Source organism: Primulina eburnea, chromosome 5 (assembly GCF_022965805.1).
Source record: "Primulina eburnea isolate SZY01 chromosome 5, ASM2296580v1, whole genome shotgun sequence".
NCBI classification, from domain to species: Eukaryota; Viridiplantae; Streptophyta; class Magnoliopsida; order Lamiales; family Gesneriaceae; genus Primulina; species Primulina eburnea.
Genome location: NC_133105.1, coordinates 34,569,338 through 34,582,558, shown reverse-complemented (window position 1 = coordinate 34,582,558; position 13,221 = coordinate 34,569,338). Strand labels below are relative to the sequence as shown.

General features: G+C 36.4%; 2 long non-coding RNA genes across 2 annotated transcripts; both read left to right on the top strand.

Moving 5' to 3' along the window:
* The first annotated feature begins 405 nt into the window (after positions 1–405).
* Positions 406–1,508, top strand: LOC140831821 (uncharacterized). Its single transcript, XR_012117958.1, has 4 exons — positions 406–515; positions 648–912; positions 990–1,282; positions 1,360–1,508. It is a non-coding gene; the product is annotated as an uncharacterized lncRNA (long non-coding RNA).
* Positions 1,509–1,536: 28 nt separating this feature from the next.
* Positions 1,537–2,961, top strand: LOC140831822 (uncharacterized). Its single transcript, XR_012117959.1, has 3 exons — positions 1,537–1,655; positions 2,518–2,675; positions 2,800–2,961. It is a non-coding gene; the product is annotated as an uncharacterized lncRNA (long non-coding RNA).
* Positions 2,962–13,221: the final 10,260 nt, after the last annotated feature.

Below are 13,221 nucleotides of genomic sequence, written 5' to 3'. Positions count from 1 at the left end.
TATTGGAAATAAGTTAATTTTAAAATAATAATACTATTTATTTTTAGTAATATTTGTTGTAAAATAAAAAAAATGAGTAAGTGGACAGTGGGATCCATAAATAATGAAAGTTGATATTAAATGAATGTGGGTGTGTGTTAATAATGAGAAAGTGTTAATGTAATGAATATGTGGCTCGTGGACCCCATAATTTTTGATGAGATGGAGAGTTATTAACATGGATTAATTCGAACGGATGCGGATGCCCTAATAACAATTCATGAAACCCAACTACGCACCATAAATACCTGATAAACCTGACCTACATATAAATTATTTTTTGTTAACTAAGTCAAACAAAATAATATTTGTTAGGAAATATCAACTCTTTTGAATAATTATACAGTTGTATCTATCAATTCTTTCAGAACCAAAAGGATGCATCAATCAAAGTAATTGTTGTTCGCCAAGGTAGTCAGATGGAGACGCAGCTGAACTCAAAATCCATTCGAAAACTAATTTTCATGGATGAAAAGGTTAGTGATGTAATGAATACAAATTTTTTATATAATATCAATTATTTGCTTCAAATTCACATCATACTTTCATATATTATTGTATATATTGATTTAACATCATTATGATAAATATTATGTATTCAACTCAAGGGTGATATGATTCATGGTCTTATATTCACAAGTACAATACAACAATTCCAAAACCAGATGCACAACAATAATAATACCTACCATATCTTCGACCATATTGTCAAACAAATTAATCAATCTTTCCCAAATGTCAACCCAAAACTTGAATTGATTTTCCAAGTAACTACAAGAATTGAAGTTCAACCATACATATCATACGCACTCAATTTCAGTTTCAAGAAATTTGCAGATATCAAGAATAATTAATGGAAAGATGAATACCATGGTAATAATCATTTTTTATACATTTTTATGTTCATATCGAAATATTATTTGCTGATCAAAATTTGTATTTCCTCACAGATGTTATAGGAATTGTAAAAAGAGTTAAACATTTGGTTTGTTTCAAAACGTCAAAAAAGCCTACTGCAGATAGAAGGGAAATCATATTGATCAGTCCAATGTAAGTATTTACCAAATTAATACTTATAGTTTAATCAAATATTAATTTGCAATGTCGATTTCTATATAGGTTGGATAAATTACATTAACTTTATGGGACGATCTAGCATTCAATGAAGGCCTTTTGTTGCAGGCTATGGAAACTGAACATCCAGTGATAGCGTTTTTTAACATGAAAGCACAATCCTACCAAAGTCAGAAAACTTAACTAATCATACATTAAATAAAATTCTGATAACATATATTTCTCATCATTGGCAAAATGATTCAGGAGTAAATCAATTGCTATCGTTTTCAACAACGGGAATGCTGCGGAATCCAATTTGCTGCGCCGAAGCCAAGGACTTGATTTCATGGTATAATCTATAGTAAATTTTAATCTACACCTCATTTATATTATCGTGAAATAATATTCCTTTAGAATGTCATTATTTTGCACACATGAACAGGTCGGAAACTGATCAAAACAACAGCAACTTGGATATGATGTATAAGGAAAAGATGGTATTAAGTTCGAAGACTGTCACTATTGCACAATTACAAAAGGAAATATATACTTTAACATAGGTAAACATGATTTGATCTTGTCCTTATCAACATCATTAGCAAATAAATGCATGATTAGATATTGTCCTTATCTACATCATTAGCATATAAATGCTTAACAAGCAATAGGTTGCAGTATTTGATATATGTACTCCATATATACTCTTGAAAAACAATAGAACATTTTGGTCACCTTTCCCAAACAAAAACATTGTAGTAGTCAATCCAATATCAATTATTGTTTGCCAGGGGCGGATCTAGAATTTCGACTCTGTGGGGGCCGCTTATAAAATACAGACAAAATGTTAAAAGAGGAAAGACAAAAATTACATCGGTTATATTCAACTAAACATAAACAATACATTTTAGAAAGAAAATTTCAAGCTAAAACGAATTCGACCTTCCTTAAAATTTTCAAACTCTTCAATAATAACATTTATACAAATATTTTAAGCAATTTCTCTTTAAATAAATACCATCAATACATTAGAGAGAAAATTATCATTCATTTTGCTATGAATCATAGTTTTGACGATATTCATAGTTGAGAATGATCGTTCTGTAGTAACGATAAAAACTGGAAGAGTCAGCAGCCTCATCACCTGACAGTAGAAAAAACTTTACATAAGATTCGAACCCGGGTTTTTACACTTACAGAAACTCTTGTCTTGCCATGGAGAACATGCTCTTTAATTTATTGTGGTGGGTCATTTATATATATATATATATATATATATATATATATATATATATATATATATATATATATATTTCAAAAATCAATATCAATAAAAAAAATTTAAAAAGTTGGGGGGGCCATGGCCCTCATGAGCCTTATGGTAGATCCGTCCCTGTTGTTTGCCCATGTTATCGTCGTCTACAGAATCACTACTATTTTCTCGAAGGAATTATTTCAAAGATTGAGAACAAATTGACCCCAAGGTATGACGCATGTCAAAACTGTCTAAAAGCAATCACAAAAACAACTGAAGGAAACAATTGCATCCACTGCATCGACTTCAACAGTAAGATCATTCCATGGTAAGATGATAATCACTAGCACCATATAATTACAAATAACATAATTAAATATTTACATCATACAATGAAATATAAACATGTATCGTTTATCATTAACTGTACAAGAAAATGATTTGATGGCAAGGATTACTTTGTTTGAGGATATTGTTGCGATGTTGATAGGCTTCCGAGTGCAGGAGTTCATTGACAAGACATTTAAGGTAACATATTTTGTAATATAACAATAGTTCATCTTCAATTTCACATCGATAAAAAATAACATTTCTTAATTTCAGGATGAAATACCAATATCTCCAACAACTTGAGGAGCAAAATACTGTCAAACACAGATTCTTGTTTAAGTTGGACAACAATGTAAAACAAAATAATGGCACAGTGTCCATCATAGCCGAAGGATTGGTGACAGAGAAAAAAATACAAGCCAACTCCGAAGATGTTAAGAAAATGAAGAGTATTTCAACTTCAAGTTCAGAGGAAAAAAAGTAGTTCACCACATACCAGAAAAGCAAAGAAAAAAGGTAAACACAACAAGAGCACAGAGAAGCTGAAAATCCAATCAAGTGACATACGAGATGAAGAGAAGCTATCAACATTCACTCGTAGAAGCCGAAAACAAGCTAAAATCCCAGAGATACCAAAAAAGCAAGATATAAAGATCAAAAGGAAAAACTATGAAGGGATGTTATATTGATAAACTTTGAAATTAATCTATTTTGCAATAAAATATTATTATCTTTATTATTGTGCCTGTTGTTTGTATTATCGATAATATACGTTTACAACTTTACTTACTATCCACACGTGCAGCGCACGTGTCTTGTGACGAACCGTACTTCTCATACTTAAAATTTGCGGAAAAATTAAAAATTTTCTTAAATAAAAACATCCATACGGTCGTCACTCAACATTCATAAAATAAACCTCACAATCATCCGTTACCAATAAAATTTTGCTAAAAGAAGCTGTCTCCAAATATTTCGCATCCAAATATTTAAAAATCAGAGTATTTTAAACTTGCATAAAAACATAAACATTGCGGTCCTCGGGTATAGCCTGCCACTCAGCCCAAGCCTGCCCCTTGGTCATCACCTCCTGTCTCCTCAACATAGTCACCTGCATCGATCAAGTCTAGTGAGTCTAAAGACTCAACACGTATAAACTGGAATAACGAGTACTACATAATAAGATCGCATGCAACTTTAAAATAGGACATACATAACTTGAAACTTGAGCTTGCATAACGTAACTTGAACATACGTACATACATAGTTAGACGTGCCATCAACATAAACTTTCATAAACATATTTCATACTTGAACATACGTAACTTCATCATTTTGCGTAGAGGATGTTTCAAAGCAAGTGACCCATACATAATAAACGCCTGATCAGACACACCACAGTACTGGGCTGACAGGGACGTATCCACTGCCACATACATAAGATCCCCGTTCATAATTTAACGGGCTGGTTGGTCCCCGTTCATAATTTAACCCTTTCCAACCATGATCTAACCCGTTCATAATTTAACAGGCGGATTGGTCCCCGTTCATAATTTAACGCTTTCCAATCCTAACATAATTTGGTCACAAGACATTTAGCATACCTCAAAAACTTGACATATTTTCTTTGCACGTCAACATACTTACTTGGCGTTGAGGGATTCGTTGGACTTCGATCGGGGCCGTTGCTGCACCAACTAACATGAATTTGCATAACTTAAACGTAGGAATCATACTTACTCTCAAGTCCAAATCAATACTTAGGACGTTCTAACATTTCCCATGACACGACCTTGAAAATCCTTGCACTAAACCATGACATCAAACCTCAAGTGTGTTATAACATTTTTCCCAAAATGTGAAGGACACGGACCCCGTGCCCAGGTCCGGCTCTGGGTCCGTGTAGGTATTGTAAAATGTGCGTACAGAAAAGGGGAGACACGGACCCCGTGCTGAGGTCCGTGTAGGGGTCCGTGTAGACTCTGGAAAAAGACATTGAAAGGGAGGAGGGGCACGGACCCCGTGACCGGGTCCGTGGGAAGGTCCGTGTGGCCACTGTGATCGCGAACTTACGAAAATTCTTGTACATGCTTTGCTTAACTTTCTAGACGCGGTTGCACGAACTATGAACCGACACCTCGAGACCCATCCTAGCATACCATAACATAAAACCAATTTCGTACAACATCACAAGCAACGACGTTCATCTTACGACGCATACAATTTCAAAAACGTGACAATGGACACTAATTTCTTTCCTACGACTTCTAATGCATTCGAGTGCCTATCGACACTAAACGACGTACCACATATCGACCCAACAACATAATAATCATACATAGGTGCAACAACGTGAAAGGGGATCGGTTACGGTGACCGGAAGCACAACGGAAGTTTAAAAAATTTGATTTTTACAACAAAAATTCGGCCACCATGATTAAAGTGTAGCAAATACAATAAAAACACATAATGTCATACATAGGGTGCAAGAAAATCGTTACCTATCAATCTCAAGAGATTGATTATGGCTCCAACTTTGTTGTCAAACAACAAAGCTCTTGAATAGCATGAAGAAATCTACAAGCTTCCTCCTACCTTGAATCTTTCCTTCAAATTAAGCCCACCACCAACTAGGTAGATCCCCTCATATTTTGCACTAGAAAAATATGAGGATTTTTCAAAGAGAAGTGCGGTGTTCCTCAACAAATTGAAGAACAAAAATGGAGAGAAAACTTGGAGAGAAAGTGAATAGTATTTTCGACACTATTCATCCTAGGAGAGAAGGAGAGACATTTTTTTTTGGTTGTGGGAAAAGTTGTGTCAAAAAGGTGCATGCTATGCCTTGAAAACTCAAAAAGTAGTCTCCCAACCTTTCACCTCCCATGCATGCATATTATATGGTTTTTATCAAAATAAAAACCATGGACTAAATTTAATTATCTCAAACATATTTGAGACTAATTAAACATTACTTGAATTTACCCAAGTCCCACTAGTTAAATAATTAATTTAAATTGAGCTCTACAAGACTCAATAATATTTAATTAATTCAACACTAGAATTAATTTAATTATTTGGACTCTACTAGGTCCACTAGTGTTTAATTAATTCAACACTTGAATTAATTTAATTTAGTCCATAATAATGTTTATGAAAATCACAATTTTCAAATACATTATTTACTTGGCCAAATTTTAATTTAGGAACACTTCCATAAATTAAAATTTACATTTCTCTCATAGAAGTCATACTTCTATTTTTCTTTACACTTATAAACTCATTTATAATTCGTTCAACACATTGAACTATTTTCTCCTTTATAGAAGTCATACTTCTAATTTTCCTTACGCTTATAAACTCCTTTATAAGCCGTTCAACACATTGAACTATTTTTACTTCTCAACGGGATCTAGAAAGCTAGTACTTGTGTGGCCCTCAATGGTTCATTGATACAACTAGCCGTGGGTTCACATCTCCATGTGATTCGGACTAAACATGTCCTTATATGAGCATACCCCAATTGCTCCATTCTTACTTATCAACACCTTGATAACAAGAACGTCAGAACTCAAGTCTGATAGTACCCAACCAATCATGTTAAACGCCTAGCAGCATCGCTTAAATGATTCCCTAGGTATCAAATGATAGTGCCTGCAAGAACCATTCAATTATGGTTAGCGTACAGTACGGTCCCTTCAACTCATATATCCCGATCGATTCGACAACCATTGGTTTATCGAGAGTTGTCAATGAATCGATACTATGTGTCATGTCGTAGTTGCATCGATGGTGTAATCTATGAAACCCCTTTCATAATTACCACCATACTCTGGCCAGAGATTTCAACCTACATATACATGATAACACATAGGATATCCGTACCCGAAGGTAAGCGGTGAATCCCCGACTACAATGCATCGACTCCTATGTGTTTCGACAGAACACCCAACCTTGCCACCTGATGACCCCATGAGAGTCGGTAAACAAGTCAAAGTATAATCCTAGCACATAGAGTCTCAATGTTGTCCCGGGTCATAAGGACTAATTCTGTACAACCATAAACTAGGACATTTCCACTCGATAAGTGAGAACCACTTGGAAAGTCTTTTTATGGAGGGTCGTTCAGTGCACTCTACAAGGAGCACCTATCTGCATGTTCGGACATCACAATGTCCCCTACCAATGAAACATGGTACTCACATCGCAGATACTAGTCTCGAACTCTAGCGGCCTATATCTTCTTAGTGGCGGCTGAATCGACTAGGAACCGTTTAGAATATACAGTATTACAAATATGAGTTTCATGATACTCATCATATGAGCATCTCATATTCTTTCTACTATTTGTATATTCAAGGGCTTTATCTATGCAACTAGCATGGGTATACAGATAAAGATGTGCCAAAATAATAATATCAAATATTAGTAAAATAAAGATTGCTTATACATAGAGTTTCATTGTGAACACTCGGCCAACACTTGGCTCGACGGGCACCTACTCTAACAATCTCCCACTTGCACTAGAGCCAACTACCCATATGCTTTAAACCCATTGATTCGCGATGCTTGTCGAATAATGGTCCAGGTAAAGGCTTAGCTAGTGGATCAACAACATTATCTGCGGAGCCGACTATGTCAAAAGACACTTCTCTACTTTCCACAATCTCTCCGAGGATGTGGTACTTTCTCAATACTAGTTTGGATTTCTGATGAGACCTTGGCTCCTTTGCTTGAGCTAAAGCTCCCGTGTTGTCACACAACACTGGGATAGGAGCAACTCAATTAGGAATAACGCCCAACTCTTGGACGAAATCCCTTATCCAAACAGCCTCCCTTGCTGCATCTGATGCAGCAATGTATTCGGCCTCTGTGCTGGAATCCGCAGTATTGTCTTGCTTGGAACTCTTCCAAGAGATAGCAGCACCATTGAGCATGAATACAAACCTAGAGGTTGACTTCGAGTCATCAATATCGCTTTGGAAGCTAGAGTCGGTATAGTCTTCCAATTTCAGTTCTCCACCCCATAGACCAAGAACAATTTATTGGTCCTTCTCAACTACTTGAGGATGTCTTTCACAGCTTCCCAATGTGGAAGACCGGGGTTCGATTGATATCTACTCACTACACTTAGTGCGAAAGCCACGTCAGGACGTGTAGATATCATCCCATACATGATGTTACCAATCGCATATGCATAAGGAATGCTTGTCATCGCCGCTATCTCTGCATCAGTCTTGGGAGACAGACTTGGATAGGGACACGCCATGACACATTGGTAGATGTCCTCTCTTGGACTCATCCATCGAGAACCGCTTCACGATGGTATCAATGTATGTGGACTGGGTGAGACCAAGCAATCTTCTTGATCTATCTCTATAGATCTGTATCCCAATACAAAAGATGCTTCACCCAAGTTCTGCATCGAGAACTTACTCGCTAACCATATCTTAGTTGATTGCAACATTCCTACATCATTCCCAATGAGTAGAATGTCATCAACATAAAGCACCAGGAATGTCACAACACTCCCACTGTCCTTCTTATACACACAGGGTTCCTCAGGATTCTTATCAAAACCAAACTCTTTGATTGTACTATCGAATCTGAGGTTCCAACTCCTAGATGCCTTCTTTAGACCATAAATAGATTTCTGAAGTTTGCATACCATATGCTCACTTCCAATAGATGTAAACCCTCCAGGTTTGAGACATGTAAATCACTTCCTTAATATCCACATTAAGAAAGGTTGTCTTAACATCCATCTGCCATATCTCATAGTCATACCATGCAGCTATGGCTAGCAATATCCTTATAGATTTGAACATTGCAACTGGTCAAAAGGTTTCTTCAAAGTCAACTCCTTGTCTTTGAGTATATCCTTTTGCCACCAATCGCGCCTTGAAGGTCAATACCTTCCCATCCGCCCCAAGTCCCTATGGGAACCGTTCCCTCAGGTGGATCTATAAGATCCCACACTTGGTTCGAATGCATGGAATTCAACTCAGATTCCATAGCTTCAAGCCATTTGGATGAATCGGCATCAGATAACGCTTCCTTGAAGGTCCTTGGATCACATCCATGGTTAGGCTCATCATGGCCCTCTTCAAGAAGCTGACCATACCTCATAGGTGGTCTCGAGACTTTCTCGGATCTTTTAGGAGCTTGTATCTCCTCTTTTGGCTCTTCGGGTGTGGGTTCTATAATTGTGGGTGTTTCTCGAACCTCTTCGAGTTCTATCATCTCCCATTTTCTATCCAATAGAAATTCCTTTTCCAAAAAGGTTGCATTCCTAGAAACAAACACTTTTGTTTCTTGGGGATGATAAAAAATGATATCCAACTTAATTCCTTGGATATCCCACAAAGTAGCATAAAATGGATCGACTATCCAATTTATCTCCCACTACCTGCTTCATAAGCTGGGCACCCCCATATTCTAAGATAAGAATACTTGGGAGGCTTACCCATCCATATCTCATATGGTGTCTGCCTTTGAATGGACATTTAGTGGAATATCTTTTATTTTTAAGTTATAGAGATCGTTTTCAAGTTCTCAAGCACCAATTAAACATTCATTCTTGTAAATGTTGCAAACACCTTTGCTAAATAGACAAGAATATCCATCTTTATCACAATAAAAATGGAAACAATGTTTTCACCAAAAAAGGTACAAACAAAACATCTCTTAAAATTAACTTAAAATCATTGTTCAACAATAAGTAAACATTTCTTAAGGTCTTGGCAGCAACTCTTGCTCCATTGCCCATTCTCAAGAAGGTCTCACCTTCCCTTAAACTTCCTACTTCATCCCATCACCTGTAACCCATTACAGAGATGTGAGTCATAACCGGTATCAAATACCCAAGAAGTAGAGTTAATTGAAATGTTTACTTCAATTTAGAACATACCGTTTCCAGAACTTTTCTGGGCAAGATATTCTTTGCAATTTCGCTTCCAATGTCCAGGCATCTTGCAGTGATGACGAACATCACTAGTCTTGTCAGCCCTAACTGGTGTGGCTGCCACAACGGGATTTGGAGATTGCCTCAACAAGGGCACGTTCTTCTTGGGACGTGGGAAAGAACGCTTCTTTGCTTTCCCATGTGGATCAATCTTCGTACCAGATGAAGAACCCACATAAAGAACCAACTTCTCTTTCTTGATGGTGGATTCAAACGTAACAAGCATATTCACCAACTCCTCAAGGGTCGGCTCCATCTTGTTCATGTTGAAGTTCACCACAAAAGGATCAAATGAGCTAGGCAGCGATAAGAGCAACACGTCGGTGGTCATCTCCGAAGGCAAGATCAGATCCATGCCAACAAGCTTGTCCACGAGCCCGATCACCTTTAGGCCATGCTCATGGACCGAGGCCCCATCTCGCATGCGCAAAGTGATCAGCTCCTTGACGGTAGCATGCCTAAGAGGCCGAGTTTGCTCACCAAAGAGCTCTTTGAGGTGCTTATGAATGTCAGCAGCATTCTTTGCATCCTCAAAACGCCTCTGCAGCTCATCATTCATAGAAGTCAGCATATAACACCTGGCTATCAAGTCATGGTCACACCATTCCTTGTAAGCCTGCAATTCCACAGGATTGCAGTCAGTCGGAGCCTCAACAGGGGGCGACTTAGTCAGTGTATATGCTACCCTTTCCGAATTCAAGACGATTTTTAGGTTTCTTAGCAAAGTGAGGTAATTAGGTCCAGTTAATATGTGTTTGTCGAGTATTATTGATATCGGATTGCGAATCGAAGACATTGTCAATTTGTACTGAAAAGTAAAAACAGATAAATGTTGGTGACTAATTTAAAATATTTAGTAAGATATGAAGTTTGGACTTTTACTTCATAAATATTTGCTCCTACTGTTTTGACATCTTTCACTACCCTCTAGTGAAAACGGGAAACTCCTTTCCTCAGTAGGTACGTAAGGTCCAATTAGCGAATTATGATCCCGAATAATATCAGCCAATCACAATTCCTAAAAGGTAGTTTCCAATTGCATCACAATGCAACCCTCTACGTAAAATTTTGTCTCACGTTTGATTAGGACCCAATAATATGACGTCGTTCATCTTCACGTGTCAAGCCTTACCCATCGATGTTGAACCTTAATGGACGGTCGCCATGAGTTCCCTCAATAATATGAGCCGAAATCATGGGAGTTCCACGTAGTTCACATCACCATGTCAATGGATGTCACAGCTTTCCGGCACCCAAAGCTCCCCCAATAATATGAGCCGAGTCCCGAGTACGGGTAGCGTTCATCATGCACCCATTGTCGATGGAAGACAAGGAAATTATAAACAAATTTATAATTCCCCTTTTCGGGCTTGATGTTAATTTTGAATCTTATTCAAAATAAGGGTTTTTAATTTTGAAAGGTCTCATCATTAATTTTATTTTAAAAGCTCGCCATGTTTGATCGTATGTTTGTCGGATTCATGCAACTTTGTTATTATCATAATAATAACGCACATACTCATTATTTATAACATATCATGCATATATTATAAACAGTAAACAAAACAAGGATGATCAATCGCCCCAATACTAACGGACCTTGTGAGCTAAACACGGGCCTAGGTCCAATCCTAGGGAAATGCACGGGATGCAAATGCAACTATTACATAAGCTTCCAATATTTACATGTCTTCGATCTTCATAATCATCATGGCCACCATCTTCCAATCTTGATCATCCACTATACTAATATTTACAAATAAATATCCATGGCAAATAGGGATACATCTCATGGGGTGGGAACGGGCCATAAACCAAGCCCACTTTATAAATTGATAATTATTACAATCATTCAACACAAAATATCCTAGCATACACCTAGCAAATTGGGCTTGGGCTTTTGATCATCCTTCATGCATAATATCACATATCATACACCATCAATTAATTATCACAATAATTAATTGATTCAATATTATATATCTTGATCCAATCACTAACCGCCACGATTATAAACTAAATTAACAAAGTATACAAACACCTTTGTCTACTTTCCAATTAATTTATTTATAACCGAATTTCTTGTAAATCACCATTTACTATAAATATTTAAAGTCCAACTTAAAATATTTATTTCATGAGAAAATATTTGCAACTTTTGTAATTTTAAACTTAAGGGCCCAAAAACTTATTTTTCACCAAAAACGTTTTGGCTCATTTAAAATTCACAAATATGTTAGCCATCTAATGGCCCAACAACTCAAGGCCCATGACACTTTGATAATCCAAAACACTTTTGGGAACCCTAGTCGTCATCCACTTTTTGAGTTTTCAAGGCATAGCATGCACCTTTTTGACACAACTTTTCCCACAACCAAAAAAAAAAATGTCTCTCCTTCTATCCTAGGATGAATAGTGCCGAAAATACTATTCACTTTCTCTCCAAGTTTTCTCTCCATTTTTGTTCTTCAATTTGTTGAGGAACACCACACTTCTCTTTGAAAAATCCTCATATTTTTCTAGTGCAAAATATGAGGGGATCTACCTAGTTGGTGGTGGGCTTAATTTGAAGGAAAGATTCAAGGTAGGAGGAAGCTTGTAGATTTCTTCATGCCATTCAAGAGCTTTGTTGTTTGACAACAAAGTTGGAGCCATAATCAATCTCTTGAGATTGATAGGTAACGATTTTCTTACACCCTATGTATGACATTATGTGTTTTTATTGTATTTGCTACACTTTAATCATGGTGGCCGAATTTTTGTTGTAAAAATCAAATTTTTTAAACTTCCGTTGCGCTTCCGGTCACCGTAACCGATCCCCTTTCAAGTGGTATCCGAGCTATGGTTACGATTTTGTGTAGCAATTACAAGATATTATGTTGAGATCGATTTCTAACCGCATGAGAACAAAATAATTGCTAACTTTAGTCCATGGTTTTTATCAAAATAAAAACCATGGACTAAATTTAATTATCTCAAACATATTTGAGACTAATTAAACATTACTTGAATTTACCCAAGTCCCACTAGTTAAATAATTAATTTAAATTGAGCTCTACAAGACTCAATAATATTTAATTAATTCAACACTCGAATTAATTTAATTATTTGGACTCTACTAGGTCCACTAGTGTTTAATTAATTCAACACTTGAATTAATTTAATTTAGTCCATAATAATGTTTATGAAAATCACAATTTTCAAATACATTATTCACTTGGCCATATTTTAATTTAGGAACACTTCCATAAATTAAAATTTACATTTCTCTCATAGAAGTCATACTTCTATTTTTCTTTACACTTATAAACTCATTTATAAGTCGTTCAACACATTGAACTATTTTCTCCTTTATAGAAGTCATACTTCTAATTTTCCTTACGCTTATAAACTCCTTTTTAAGCCGTTCAACACATTGAACTATTTTTACTTCTCAACGGGATCTAGAAAGCTAGTACTTGTGTGGCCCTCAATGGTTCATTGATACAACTGGCCGTGGGTTCACATCTCCATGTGATTCGGACTAAACATGTCCTTATATGAGCATACCCCAATTGCTCCATTCTTACTTATCAACACCTTG